The sequence below is a fragment of the Amblyomma americanum genome, chromosome 8 (assembly GCF_052857255.1).
Source record: "Amblyomma americanum isolate KBUSLIRL-KWMA chromosome 8, ASM5285725v1, whole genome shotgun sequence".
Taxonomy (NCBI): domain Eukaryota; kingdom Metazoa; phylum Arthropoda; class Arachnida; order Ixodida; family Ixodidae; genus Amblyomma; species Amblyomma americanum.
Window position 1 is genome coordinate 77,925,380 of NC_135504.1, and position 9,823 is coordinate 77,935,202.

General features: G+C 45.5%; 1 long non-coding RNA gene across 4 annotated transcripts in view; it reads right to left on the reverse strand.

Annotated features, from left to right (window-relative positions):
- The window catches only part of LOC144101949 (uncharacterized), a 196,921-nt gene that overhangs the window by 127,345 nt on the left and 59,753 nt on the right, over window positions 1-9,823 (reverse strand). Inside the window, exon 5 of one of the 4 annotated variants that reach the window (XR_013308112.1) lies at window positions 727-1,271. The exons of the other annotated variants lie outside the window; for them this stretch is intronic. This is a non-coding gene — a long non-coding RNA (uncharacterized LOC144101949). Of the gene's footprint in view, window positions 1-726; window positions 1,272-9,823 lie in introns of those variants that run through there. 4 annotated transcript variants of the gene reach the window in all.

Below are 9,823 nucleotides of genomic sequence, written 5' to 3' on the forward strand. Positions count from 1 at the left end.
GACTAGGCCGTATGAGTTTGCATTTGCTGTAGTATGTTCCCACAGTGTTCAGGATCCCTTCTCTGGTTATCAGCTTATTATGGAAAGTACTTATCAGTTTTCCTCTTGTGGTTCACGTAAGTACTTTCTTTATCTGATATTACTAATAGAATACACCTAAATTGTGCGTTACATTTTTGGTATCAGTGTAGATATTTTTACAGCGAGATGTTGGTACTATCTTGGTGCAGGCCGCCTACTAGAGGACTTCATTTCACGGATGCCAGCACCGTATGGAGCGCGGCTGATGACATTCAACGTCCAACAGCTTCTCCGCCTGGCGAAGGCTGCTAAAAACTTCGGGCCACTGTGGGCACATTCGGCATTTGTTTTTGAAACCAGGAATGGTAGGGTGCTTAGAGCAATAACATCAGCAAATGGAGCACCTGACCAGGTCATTGAAAGAATGATTATGCTGCAGCAAGTGGATTTGGCTATGGCACTTTGCACTGTTCAGGAGCAAGCCAGAAATTTCATATGCGCAATGCTGGGGCACCCACTCACTCTGAATGCCACGTGTGGGTAACTCTTATATGTTTGGAGCTTGTGACCCATTTCCTGTGCTTTCAACAGAAGAAAGAAACAGCCTTATGTTGAACTTTGGATACGTTCCTTCTCTTGAGGAGCATTTTCGGATGAGTTTCCGCTCCACTGTGCTGCATAGCACAAGGTATGAGAGGCCAAAGAGCAACAGCACAGCTATTTGCACAACAGAGAATGATTTTTTTGTAATAAACCGCATTTTCAGGTTACTGAAAATGAAAACAGAGAATGCATTTTGCTGTGCACTAGGGTTGTTTGCATGGAAAGCCAACACAAGCTACCTCCGCACATCATGGAATACTTTTGATCTCTTTCAGGTGTTATTGCAGTATTGAAACTGAAAGATATCCATGCACCATGTGTGTTGATTGAATTTGCGGAAGAAGATGGTCTCTACATTTGCAAGCTGCCAAACTTTATAAGAATGTGTTCCAGTTCCGCATGAAATGCAAACACTTCTTGATCAGTGTGACAAAGAAGGTGCTTGAGAGAAGTCCACTGAGATATCCAATCGTTTGGAGTTTGTCCTCTCTGGACCCACGACAAATGTGTACAAAACCAGATGAGTGCCTGGCCGGCTTCAGAAGAGTGTTGGATGCCGTCATTACAGCGGGCAGAATGTCTTAGCACCAAAGAGACACTGTATACTGGGGCAGTACACCGAGTTCCTGCAGGAAGAGACGCATAACCTGCGAATGTTTGAGAAGAACATAAGCAGGTTAGACAAGTTCTTGTCTGAGCTGATGAAGTTTAATTCATTATATGGGGAACTGTGGAAGGTTGTCAAGCTTTTGCTCGTGCTCAGCCAGGGACAGGCCACTGTGCAGCGAGGGTTTAGCGTGAACCGCCAGGTTGCTGTAGAAAACCTGAAGGACCTGTGGTACATTACGCAACGTATTGCATGCGATGCTGTGGACAAGGCAGGGGGCGTTCTTAACGTCCCTATTACAAAAGAGCTCAGGACTGCTGTATCATCTGCCCGGCAGCAGTATGCTGCATATCTGGAAGCAGTAAAAAAGAAGCAATGTGATGATGTCAGGGAATCAAAGAGGCACTGCATCGACGAAGAGATCGATGCATTAAAAAAAAAGACACTCGAGGCAACAATAGCTGTCCTCCGGGCTTCAGTGGATACGTATGCTGAAAAGGCAGAAGCAGCTAATGATCTGAAGTACATGGTCAGATCAAATAGTCAGAGGAAGGCTGCACGAAGCAAGACTGAGGAACTGTGTAGCATCAGCCAGAAGATTCAGGAAAAGCGGCAGGTGCTCCCCTGAAGTTGCTATTTGCAGTTTTGCAGAATGGATTGCTGTTCGACATTGGTGCAATGCACTGCAGGGTGTTTTTCAAGGACGGAACATATATTATGTAGGTTTAGTGCAATACAAGCTGTTCCTTGAAATGGGAACTGTGTAGCATCAGCCAGAAGATTCAGGAAAAACGGCAGGTGCTCTCCTGAAGTTGCTATTTGCAGTTTTGCAGAATGGATTGCAGTTCGACATTGGTGCAATGCACTGCAGGGTGTTTTTCAAGGACGGAACATATATTATGTAGGTTTAGTGCAATACAAGCTGTTCCTTGAAATGTTTTTTTTCTCGACTTTGTTCAGTAAAATTTGTACCTGGTATTGCAAACTGCTGCATGTAGCATTGTGTTGAGTCCTTGAAAATACTCCAACTAGGCCTTGAAATTCCTTCAATATCCTTGAATTTGCCCATTTTGATTATGTACGCACCCTGTGAGCTGTTTTGCATTTTTCAAGAACAGTTTACTGCATTGATATTGTAACCTGAATTTAACCTTTCCTTGGGTACGTGTTTTTAGGTGACATGCCAGTATTTGTTTCATGCTTCATTTAATGGTCAGTACATTGCAACGTCCTTGTTTGGTGGTGACAGTGGACGATCAAACGAAAAGAATTGTCTGAGCTAAGGGGCAAGCCCATACATACCCTTTGAAGAATTGAACTCATACCAGCAAGTGCACTGTGCAGTCATTGATGATCAGAATTCCTTGAGCTCTCAGCTATGCTAAACTTAGATGCAGCAACTTTCGAGACAACTAGTTTGTATCCTACTGCATCAAGAAAGGCTACAGGCAGTGGCAGAAATGTTGCTATAAGGCTTGCTGCTCAGAGAATGACTTGCGAAATAGTGATCACTTCCAAGCCATTTCTATCACAGGTGTTGCAGAAGAAGGTGATGCACAATTTACCGAAGACTTGAAATGGCCTACATCTGTGCTGCAGTCCTGTATTGTAGTCCTGTTTTCATTTCGTGGTTGCTTTCCATAGCAGCTACATTGAATCAAATTTTCCTCACTTTCTGTGTTATCCAGTATATATGTGTTGTGTTGGGTTTTATGGCACATAGGCGGCTAAGGCCATCATGCGCCAAATGCAAGCTGTAGAAGATTGTCTTGTGCCGAATTTTATATGACAGAAATGAAGCGGTGGTGTAAAGGACCTAAAATGTTATTTAACATCATCTAGTGAAGGTAAAAGGCAGAATTTTTGGAAATGGCTAATGGTAAAAGCTTTAAAAAAGGTCAGGTAACCTCAGCGGCCATCCTTTGCAGAGGAAGGATGTCGAGGCCCCCAACCAATGAAATACACACCTCAGCATTCTCAGGAATGAGAAAGTGGCTGAGGTGTATCACATAAAAGTGAGCCGTTCAAAGTTCATTAAAACAACCAACCTCTCGTAAAAAGTTAAAAACATGAGAAATGTCAACAATCACATTATCGCTCAAGAGTAATGCTGGGTGAAATGAAATGCATTGATTATAAAATTGACTAAAATACTTTTTCCATAGTTTTTCTAGGTTTGAACACAAAATATGGTTTAGTGTGAGCTCGTCTCCGCATCTTTCACAAACGGGTTTGTCTTCTTTTGTAAGTAGTTGTGTGTCAGGTATGTGTGTCCTATGCGAAGACGACATAAGATTACTTCAGTGAAACGTTCCCAGTGTCTGCACGACTTCCATTCCCCCAAGAGTGGCTTTATGAAGTGTAGTTTGTTGTTGAGTTCATTATCCCACTTTTTCTGCCATTTGTTCTTTAATGTGTTATGTATCAACTTCATGCAGTCTTTAAAAGGTATGTCCACATTTTTTATCCAGTAAGTAGTTTGTTGCAGAAGTGTGATATGTATGTATTTAAAAAATACATGTGGTTACCTTTTCTTCCCTTATTCTTATTATCAAGTATCTAAAATGGTATCTCAATTTCACTCAGTAACAAGAAATCCCCTATGCGTTCTGTCGGATCAGAGATGAATGACTGTATTGTAAATATATGTATATATATATATACATGTAATATCATCATCATCATCAGCCTTACTACACCCACTGCAGGGCAAAGGCCTCTCCCATGTCTCTCCAATTAACCCTATCCTTTGCCAGCTGCATCCACCCTTTGCCTGCAAACTTCTTAATCTCATCCGCCCACCTCACCTTCTGCCGCCCCCTGCTACGCTTTCTCTTGGAATCCACTCCGTTACCCTTACGGACCAGCGGTTATCTTGCCTTCGCATTACATGCCCTGCCCAAGCCCATTTCTTTCTCTTGATTTTGACTAGGATGTCATTAACCCGTGTTTGTTCCCTCACCCACTCTGCCCGCTTCAGATCTCTCAACGTTACACCTATCATTTTTCTTTCCATGGCTCGCTGCGTTGTCCTTAAATTAAGCTGAACTCTTTTCGTTAGCCTCCACGTTTCTGCCCCGTAGGTGAGTACCGGTAAGATTATGCTGTTGTACACTTTCGTCTTGAGAGAAATTGGTAAACTGCCACTCATGATCTGCGAGAATTTGCCATATGCGCTCCACCCCATTCTTATTCTTCTAGTTATCTCCCTCTCATGATCCGGATCAGCTGTCACTACCTGCCCTAAGTAGACGTATTCCGTCACAATTTCTAGGCTCTCGCTGCCAATTGTGAACTGTTGTTCCCTTGCTAGGCTGTTGGACATTACCTTGGTTTTCTGCATGTTAATTTTTAGACCCATCGATCTGCTCTGCTTGTCTAACTCATTGATCATGATTTGCAGTTCACCTCCTGAGTGACTCAGCAAGGCAATGTCATCAGCAAATTGCAGATTATTTAGGTATTCTCCATTTATTCTTATTCCCAACTTTTCCCAATAAAGGCCTCGAAATACCTCCTGTAAACATGCGGTGAACAGCATTGGCGAGATCATGTCTCCTTGCCTGACGCCCTTCCTTATTGGAATTTTATTGCTGACTTTATGGAGGACTATAGTAGCTGTGCAGTTGCTATATATATCTTCCAGTATTTTGACATAAGGCTCTTCTACCCCCTGATTACGCAATGACTGCTGAGGTTTCCACTGAGTCGAATGCTTTCTCGTAATCAATGAAAGCTATATATAGAGGTTGGTTATATTCTGCGCATTTCTCTATCACCTGATTAATAGTGTGAATATGATCTATTGTGGAATATCCTTTACGAAAGCCTGCCTGATCATTTGGTTGATTTAAGTCTAACGTTGCCCTGACTCTATTAGCGATTACCTTAGAATAAGGTAAGGTTTATGGAGGTTTAACGTCCCAAAGCGACTCGGGCTATGAGAGACGCCGTAGTGGTGGTGGTGGTGAAAAGCATTTATTAGGCTATATGTACAGAGCGTTGCTCGGGGAGAGGCCCCAAGTGGGCATCGCCCCTTACAATAGAAGGCGGAGTCCCTCATTCCGGGACCCCGTTGGTCCTGACCGCTGCGTAGGTCCGCCGAACCAGGGCCTGTTGGGCCAATAGTTCCTCGCAGCCGAGCAGAGCTGCCTCCCAGTCCTCTCGGGTAGGGGAAGGGGTGATGGAGGGCAGAGAAGGATTTTGCCTGCATGCCCAAACCATGTGAAAGGTGTCTGCCACCTCCTCACAGAATGAGCAGCGGCCGTCAAAAGAAGAGTCAAAGTGCTTGAGAACCGCCGGGCATAGCAGGGTGTTTGTAAAGAGCCTAAGGAGAGTTCGTTCACCAGCTTTACCCAGTCCCTTCATAGGAACCGGGTAGCGCCGGTGTTAGGCACGATAGTGCTCTGTGATATCTTTAAAAGAAAGAAGAGGGATTTGATCCGGGTTAAGGTCCTCCCAAAGAATGCCTGGTGCCCGGTGAGTGCGCGGGCTGCCTCACGGGCGGCTTCATTACCTGGCATGCCTTGGTGGCCGGGGACCCATATGATTAAGCGGTGAGTTGGATCGCAGTCGCGAGTACTGTGATGAAGAATTTGGTGAGCAAGTGGAGTGATCCAACCGAACTCAAAGTTACGACAGGCTCCGCAAGAGTCTGTGAGGTTGAATTTAGAGTCGGGATGGGAGGCTGCGAGGGCTATCGCTACCTCCTCCGTATGAGTTGAGCTCGGCGCCCTGAACGAGAGGCCGTCCACCTGTCTTGCCTCGTGTACGACTGCAGCCGTGTACCATTCCCCCCTGGAGTGGTGGTAGGGGCCTGCAATGTCGACGTAGAAGACATGTTTCTTTGTGCCATAGTGGCGGTGCAGGGCATCCGCCCGTGCCTGGCGCCGGCCATTATGGTCCTCCTTGTTCATCTTAGTGGGAAGGGGTCGAACGTAGAGGGCGTGTCTCCACAGTTCGGGCACTCGAACCCGTTCCATTGTATGATGGTCATGTTTGATGTGTAATCGGTCCAAGAGGCGGCGACCGGACACGGTCTGAGCGAGACGCGTGTATTGGTTAACGAGATGCACCTCGCGAAGTTCCCAATAGGTGTTCACCATCTCCAACGCGAGCAGTCGCGCGTTGGAAGTGGAGATCGGGAGGTCGAGGGCTCTCTTGAAAATTTTGCGGAGGAGAACCTCCAAGCAATCTTCGTCATGTTTCCGTAAGCGGAGGTAAGGAGTCGAGTACAGTACTCGACTAGTTACGAAGGCATGGGCGAGCCACACCGCATCCTTACTTCGCAACCCTCCTCGCTTGTTGGAAACGCGGCGAACCATTCGGCCCACCTAGTCGCTGACTCTGCGGAGTTTGGCAAGGGTCGTGTCTACCTTGCAATGCTGATTAATGAAGAGACCGAGTATTCGCAGCTCCTGCGTTTCACGGATGGGGCCGCTGGCGAGAGAGAGCTGAACGGAGATTTTGCATTTCGGAGAATGTCGAATATGCACAAATTCACTTAGACGGGGAGCACTGGAGGCCGCAGTACGTAGCATAGTGGTCTACTGTGCGCGCCGCTGCTTGCAGGCATTCCATGTAAAGAAAATCATTTTCCGATATTATGCCTCGGAGAGTGTTAAGTGAGCGATGAGGAGTCACGGAGACCGGGATTTTCTCTATGAACGTTAGGTTGGAGAACTTAAATTGTTAGACATTGTCACACAGTTCGAGCAATAAGTCGCCGCTGGCCATTTTTGACAGCTTAGAAGCATCATGAAATACAAAGTGCGATCCAAGACACACTGCATAAAAAAAGAATGAAAGATGATACATGGCACAAAGTAATAAGTTCTATTTCAGTGGCACGATGTGTAACAGTTTATATCAGAAAAAAAGAGAACACAAACAAGAATGCTCTTCAAGCTTATGCTAGATTTGGGATTCTTTTCTTCTGCTATATTTTGGCAGCACTGCATATTTACACACAATTTCAAAGAACTAAAATTTTACGCCTTTCACCTCATCTGGTGAAATTAACCTTCTATCCCTGCGGTAAACACGAGACTAGGATGAACCGGGTGTAAGTATATTTTGCCAAGTGCAGCCTGCAAGCAACCCAGAGATGTACACACCCCCGCCATCTCAAGACGACTCAGGCAAAAGACACTGCGTACCATGGTGTGCCACCGCAATAAGTGAAAGTTCCTTCCCGCGCTTAACGCAGTTGCGATAAGTGCCTTCGCCGAATCCTACTTGATTATGACGATGCAAGGCCGAACTGTTTCGTTCGAACGAGAGAGCGGGGATGGCGCGGAGACGACGTGGCAAGGAGCAATAACTGGAAGAAGCCGGATGTCTCGCATGAACGCTTCCAACGTCTCGCACACATGAACAACGGCCAGAAACCAAGCGCCACTCGCGCTGAGTATCTTTAGGCCGACTGCTTCCCGTGGTTCGAAACGCGCGTGCGGAGAATCTTAAACAAGAGAGCAGAGAACTAGAGAAAACCAACAGAGCATAAATTCAGGGTGTGTTCCACGTACACAAGATAGTTAATTGAGTATTTGTGTCTGCATATTTAAGAAAAGTTGAAAATATGTTTAGAGATGACAGAGGTGTGGAGGTTAATACAAGCCTTGCATTTAAAGAAAACGCATGCGTCAGAGTTGGGTAAACATGATAGTGCTTTGAAGCTCTAGGAATTCACACAAGTTGAAATCATAACAGCTTATGTTTTTGTGAAGGGCAGCTTCCTGCAGTTTGCACACTACATGACCAAGTTACCAATAGTTTCAAAGCAGACTGGTGCCAATGGCTTTATTTTTTCCAGGCCCAACCCTTGTTTAACGGGGCCAATTAAACCACCACGAGAGTCTTCTCTTGGTTATGGCTCACTCTCTACGGCACCACAATTCAAAAGAAGCTACAGAAAGCCTTTTCGTTTTGCTTCACAGTCATCTTCCAAAAGGCAGCCAACTACCTGCCACCAAGTACATGTTCGAGAAATATTTTAGAGACCAGGAGCAAGCAGTCACTAGCCATCTCTATTGCTCAACTTGCCATAATTATACCGGCGTGGCAGAAGAAGGTGACGATTTTTTCTGTTCATGTGGCCTACACATTAGCTAAGGTGTTGCAGAAGGAAGGGTTGTACTTTCTTTGTTTCGTTTGTAGGGCTGAGCTCCTTAACCTTCTGAAGGCCAGAGGCCCTCTGGCTTAAAAACCAGGCCTAAAGTTTGATGTTGGGGATCTAACAGAAAGCCCAGCGTACCGCCAACTTCCCCTAGGCCCCGACGACAACACGCTGACATGGAACACAGATTGCATACCATGTTTCATTCGTCCGATTACAGTGTGTGGCCATTGGAGTTAATGGTGAATGAGCTGCCTTTCAAAGAGCGGATGAACAATGTACTTTTTGAGGGTCTCTGGTTTGGACCAAAGAAGCCATACATGCAGTGTTTTTGATTCCTTTCATCAAGGAAATCAATGAAATGAGCATAAGTGGTTTAACATGGTCAGACAGGAACGGTGTCAGCCATTTCACAGAAGTCAACTCTGGCCCATGCACTGTAGATACAGTTGCTAGGTGCATCGCGACAAAGATAAAGGTGCGGGATGCGATCGTTTGCGAACTTCACAGAACCGAACTGCACAAGGACGTACTGCCCCTGTTCGTGCCTGTTCGTCATGCACCATTTCCGAACGGGCGAAGGCATCAAATACGTTCGCCAGTGCCAGAGAGCCAATATAGAAAGGTTTTGATCTTGAAAAATTTGCGAGGATTGAGTGTACAACATAGCCGCATGAACAGCTGTTCCGCCACCGAAACCGTCACTTAATTCATGCTTTCACTTGCTTTGCAGTTATGTCTGCGTGTGTAGTGAGACCCCATTGCTCGTAAGTAATGGTGTGCGGCCATTAGTAACAGGAGCACCCGAGGCCTATTAAGGAACGGTAAAGTACGACATACGCTCCTATATATACCGCCACTGTAGACTGTGCAGTGCATAGCCTTGCAAATGGACAACGCTTACCGTCAGACAGTGCATTACAAGCTGCCTTGGTGCTACTGTTGAAATTCGCTCCAAGTAGCGTGGTTTTTGTGGACCATATTTGGAATAAAGCATTTGTGTTACGGCTGCTGTGTTGAGTGGCTGTCACTTCCTAGCGGTTCATTTAAGACAGTCACTACAAGAGACTCCATAGACCAGTGCTCAGAGTGAAGCTGATTACTTACCACAGAGACCTCAAGCATTTTCATGCCTGCATATCAAGCATGGAGCTTACCAGAATTTTATGTGAGGCTGACATAATTGTGAACTTCGTATAGTATGAACACATTGCCATGCGTGTATATAACAATTATATCTCGGAGTCCTTCGAAACGATTGCACGCCAGCCATAATACTGCTACCATGATAGTTAACATTTGTGTCTATTTATTTTAGCCGCCTTCCTGTGTTTCACCAACTACTAGAAAGTATTTAGGCATCCTAAGCACCAATAACAGGTTGTAAACAAATGCGTACGATGTGCATGTGAGCGGTTTAGAGCGGTGTCAGCAAGAATGCACAATATATCACAACGTCCTGGGCAGGAGCAGGA